The sequence below is a fragment of the Aegilops tauschii genome, chromosome 3 (genome assembly GCF_002575655.3).
Source record: "Aegilops tauschii subsp. strangulata cultivar AL8/78 chromosome 3, Aet v6.0, whole genome shotgun sequence".
Taxonomy (NCBI): Eukaryota; Viridiplantae; Streptophyta; class Magnoliopsida; order Poales; family Poaceae; genus Aegilops; species Aegilops tauschii.
Window position 1 is genome coordinate 554,726,905 of NC_053037.3, and position 5,717 is coordinate 554,732,621.

Below are 5,717 nucleotides of genomic sequence, written 5' to 3' on the forward strand. Positions count from 1 at the left end.
TGTGGGCGAAAACCGCACCTCATTTGGAGTCTCCTAGCTCCCTCTACCTATTTATAAGTGGGCATCCCAAAAACGGATTCGCAGACGAACCCTAGCGTTTTTCCCACCGCGCCGCCGGACGCGTCCGTCCGCGCCGGACGACGTCCAACCGCCCCGCCGCCGGCCCGCGAAGCCCGCAGCGGGCCCGCCCGAGCCCGCCGCCGCCTCCTCCGCGCCCACGCGCGCCCGTCACCGCCGCCTCCGCCGGAGCTGCGCCGCCGCCGCCGGCCGGCTCCGCCGCGGCCACTGCCGCCGCTCCAGCCATCGCCGCCGCCGCGCCTCCTGCGACTGCCGCCCCCGCCGGCGACCGCCGCCTCCGGCCGGCGCCTCCCCCGCCGCGCCTCCTCCTCTCCTTCCCCCGCGCCGGCGCCGCCCCTCCCACTCCGGCCGGCGAGCGCCCGAGCGAGCTCGAGCTCGGCAGCCAGATCCGATCGGTACAGTAACTCCCCCGTTGACTTCCCTCGCTCCGGTTTTTTTCCAAGTCTGAGAAAATTCTATCCGCAAGTGCTCCTGTTCCCGATGCGATAACTTTGTACATGTAGCTCCGATTCGCGCGTATAATATGTCAAATTGTTCGTCTCGTGATGCTCTTCATTTTGTTTAGTTGCACCATTTTCATTAGAGGTCATCTTGATGCTCAAATCTTCGTTGGAAGAGGGCTAGTTGCTGTTAATCTCTGGTTCTTATCAGAACTTGAAGATTTGTCATTTTTGTATCATTTATTCTGTGCATCTTTTGAGTATGAGCTCTACATGTGTTTTGAATTATGCCATGCCATCTTTCCAGTGGTTTAGTCCATTTATTATTGTGACCTTTGTGGTGACTAGCACAAGCATGCAAAGTAGGCCCCGTAATATTTCTGATTTCAGGGACTTAGCGATTTCTCCAAGTCTTGTCTGCTTTAATTTTGTTGCCATGTAAACTTAATGCTAGAGAGAGATCCATGCATATTTTGGAGATGTTCATTAATGATGTTTTGTAGCTATAGTTGTAATTGATCCATTCCTGCAATTGTTTGCAATTTTTGAGTATCATAGCATGACTCAATCTTGCTCTACTTTTGCTATAAAATATTTCTGGCAGATTTTTGACATGATTTGCAATCCTGCCAAGCTTATTGTAGTTGATCCATACATGCTATGCAATTGTTCTTGCCATGGATAGCTTCATAAACATGCCATCTTGCTGTAGGTATGCTTGGTTTGTCATGCATTGCTCTGTAGTGAGTGCATCAAGCTCACAAAGTGGCCTACATGTTAATATTTCTGCCATGCTCTGTTTACATGCTTGCCATCATATCTTCTGGTCCTTTTTGGCTTATGGTCAGTAAGGGACTTTTGTCATGTGCGTTTTGTAGAACACTACCATGCCTTGTTCTGCTATGTTAAGTTTCTGTAGCATATTGATTTTGTGCTATGAACATTGCTACCTGATGCTGTTTTCTGCCATGTCCAGTTTCTCACTGTCTGTGAACCTGTAATCTTTTGCACGTTTGCCATGCTTGTTTGAGCTTGATATGTTGTGAACTAGCCGTAGCTCAGTATTCATCTTTTGTCAAGCATCTCCTGTAGATTACTGTCATGTGCTTTGTTGCTATGTTGGGGTGCTGTAGCATTGTTACTTGTTGTATTTTAAGTGCTATCTTGCTGTTTATCGCAGATTAGTGTCATTCTTTTTTTGCTTGTCATTTGCAAACCGTGTATCCGATTCCGGTGATCTTTATATCGATTTCGACTGAAATCATCTCATCTTTCCAGTGGCATGCTTGGTTTGCCAAGTTACTGCCATGTTCATCATTTCCCTTCCGGAGCACGCATATGCATCGCATATCATAACTTGCATATCATACATGTCTTGCATCATGTTGCTTGCGCATTTCTCGTTGTTGATTGTGGTTTCATTTGTTTGTGTTCTTGTCTTGGGTAGAGCCGGGAGACGAGTTCGTGAACGAGGAACCTGTCGAGTACGCTTACGAGGATCAAGCTTTCGACAACTCTGAGAATCTTACAGGCAAGATGACCACCCCTCGAAATCACTTCTATCTTTGCTTTGCTAGTTGTTCGCTCTATTGCCATGCTCCGCTACCTATCTTTTGCTATATCATGTCTCCCATTTTAGCCATGTCAGCCCTAACCATCCTTTCCTAGCAAACCGTTGTTTGGCTAAGTTACCGCTTTTGCTCAACCCCTCTTATAGCGTTGCTAGTTGCAGGTGAAGTTGAAGTTTGTTCCATGTCGGAACATGGTTATGTTGGGATATCACAATATCTCTTATTTAATTAATGCATCTATATATATTTGGTAAAGGGTGGAAGGCTCGGCCTTATGCCTGGTGTTTTGTTCCACTCTTGCCGCCCTAGTTACTGTTATACCGGGGTTATGTTCCTTGAGTTTGCGTTCCTTAGGCGGTCGGGTGATTTATGGGACCCCCTTGACAGTTCGCCTTGAATAAAACTCTTCCAGCAAGGCCCAACCTTGGTTTTACTATTTGCTACCTAAGCCTTTTCCCCCGGGTTTTCGCGAGCCCGAGGGTCATCTTATTTTAACCCCCCCCCCCCCCGGGGCCAGTGCTCCTTCGAGTGTTGGTCCGAACCGAGCAGCCTGCGGGGCCACCTCGGGGAAACTCGAGGTCTGGTTTTACTCGTAGCTTGACTTATCCGGTGTGCCCTGAGAACGAGATATGTGCAGCTCCTATCGGGATTTGTCGGCACATTCGGGCGGCTTTGCTGGTCTTGTTTTACCATTGTCGAGATGTCTTGTAAACCGGGATTCCGAGACTGATCGGGCCTTTCCGGGAGAAGGTTTATCCTTCGTTGACCGTGAGAGCTTATGATGGGCTAAGTTGGGACACCCCTGCAGGGTATTATCTTTCGAAAGCCGTGCCCGCGGTTATGAGGCAGATGGGAATTTGTTAATGTCCGGTTGTAGATAACTTGTCACTTGACCCAATTAAAATACACCAAGTGCGTGTGTAACCGTGATGGTCTCTTCTCGGCGGAGTCCGGGAAGTGAACACGGTCTGTGTTATGTTTGACGTAAGTAGGTGTTCAGGACCTCTTCTTGGTCATTGCTAGATGACGTCCGTTCCATTGCTTCTCTTCTCGCTCTCATTTGCGCAATGTAGCCACCATATATGCTTTGCCACTGCAGCTCCACCTCGTTGCACCTCTTGTCCTATAAGCTTAAATAGTCTTGATCTCGCGGGTGTGAGATTGCTGAGTCCCCGTGACTCACAGATACTTCCAACACCAGTTGCAGGTGCCGACGATGCCAGTGCAGATGATGGCGTCGATCTCAAGTGGGAGTTCGACGAGGAACGTGGTCGTTACTATGTGTCTTTGCCTGATGATCAGTAGTGGAGCCCAGTTGGGACGATCGGGGATCTAGCATTTGGGGTTGTCTCATTTTCATCTGGATTTTGACCGTAGTCGGTCTATATGATTGTATTTTGGATGATGGATGATATTTATTTATGTATTGTGTGAAGTGGCGATTGTAAGCCAACTCTTTATCCCATTCTTGTTCATTACATGGGATTGTGTGAAGATGACCCTTCTTGCGACAAACCACTATGCGGTTATGCCTCTAAGTCGTGCCTCGACACGTGGGAGATATAGCCGCATCGTGGGCATTACAAGTTGGTAATCAGAGCCATCCCCGACTTAGGAGCCCCCTGCTTGATCGAATCGCTGACGTTGTTGAGTCTAGATCAAAATGTTTTGAGTCTTAGGATTATATATATCGGAGAGTAGGATTCTTTTTACTCCTCAGTCCCTTCGTCGCTCTGGTGAGGTCTCCTGACGTAGAAGTTTTGACTACTCTCTCCTCAAATTTCACTAAAAAAAATTTTAGGATCACGCGGGTATCTTGGAATCGTTCCGATCGATTTGTGACGAGAACATTGTTCTTGGTGCCTCCTGTCATTTAGGGGTTGTGGCAGTGTCCCGGGGAGTTGAGCTCCGAAGTGTTGTCGTCACAATTTTATCGTTGCAGTTCTGGAATACCTGAGTTTCGCCGACATCGAAATCTCTTTTATGCAGTTGTTGGTGAGATCACCTCGACGCCACCCAGTACTGGGGCGGGAGTTCGGGAGTATTGCCATAACTTGTATAACGGATGTTTTTCGAAGGTTGAGGTAAACGATTTCCGAAGGTTTCTTGGTTATGTGTTGACGGATGGATACAGCTGGATCTAGGGATTGCTAGTTTGGGTGATATATATTTGTGTCCCCTGTATCCCCTACACCAGATTGCATAACCAGAAAGTTTCGGGAGTTTATAAGTGGGAATTCAAGTAGCCTTAGGATATCTTTCTGACAGATGCATGATATGAGATTGGGGTTCGACGTCTAGTGGTCCGCCTGTATATGGTTGATTTTACAGTGGTCTCCTTGTGTCTTAAAGAGTCCATGGCTTTGCCGACTCGGGGACGCTTCGTATGTCATGTGCACAGCCTTGTACATGATGGTGTTGTACGATTGAGCCCGTGTGGGCCCCACCACGAAAACTTCGGACGAAATATCTATCATATGTTTGTTCCGGTTTATTCTGCAAGCCAATACTTTGTTTTATTTTGTATTGTGGTATTCGTGTTACTTCGAATTCATATGTTCATTCCATATCTTTTTCAAGTGGCTTCTCAACTTATGGAAGTGTGATGATTTACTACGGAATTCATTCGTTCATCTTCGTTCGAATGTTTATTGTGAAGACTATATGTTGCAATTTCCATCCGTTGATTCTACTTATCTTTTGTCTATCAAGATGCTAACGGATGTCACCCTCTTCAGGATGGCTCCGCCAACGCGTCAGAATCCGGATCGCAATGAAGGGAGTCAAGCGAACCCTCCGCCACCACCTCCACCTCCGGAGGCATGGCAAGAAATCATGGCAGCCACCAACGCCAATGCTCAAATGATTCTGCAACTCTTGCAAGAACGTACTCAAGGGCAAGGCAATCAAGGCAATCAAGGTCAGAGCAACAATCAGTTTCATTTTGCCACTCTCAACCAGTTTCTCGCAAATCAGCCCAAGTCTTTCAGCTACTGTGCCGAGGCCACGGATGCCGATGATTGGCTCGTGGACATCAACAAGCATTTTGAATGTAGCAATGTCAGGCCTGAGGACTTTGTCAAGTTCGCTTCTTTCCAGCTCAAGGACCAAGCTACTGATTGGTTTCAGCAATACAAAGATTCCAGAGGAGGTCGTGTGATCACTTGGACTGACTTCTGTCGGGACTTCAAAGCGCACCACATTCCACAAAGTGTTGTTGAGAGCAAGCGTGAGGAGTTCCGCAATCTCAAGCAAGGAAACATGTCTGTGTATCAATACAACATTCAGTTTCAGAAACTTGCTCGCTTCGCTAAACAAGACGTTCCTGATGAGAAGAGCATGATCTATCACTTCAGAGGTGGCCTTAAAGAGGATCTGCAGTTAGCTCTCGTTCTTGTTGAGCCTACTCAGTTTGATCAATTCTACAATATGGCACTGAAGCAAGAGGCTGCTCAGCTCAAGTGTGAGGCTTCTAAGAAGAGAGTCAGAGATGCAGTTCAGTCTTCTTCTTCCTCTCTTGTGACAGCTAAGCAACAGAAGTTCTGGTTGCCTCCTCCTCCTCCTCCGTTTCGTCAGCCTTACCAGCAGAAGAACAAAGGTGGCCATGGTTCTTCAAACTCTTCCAACT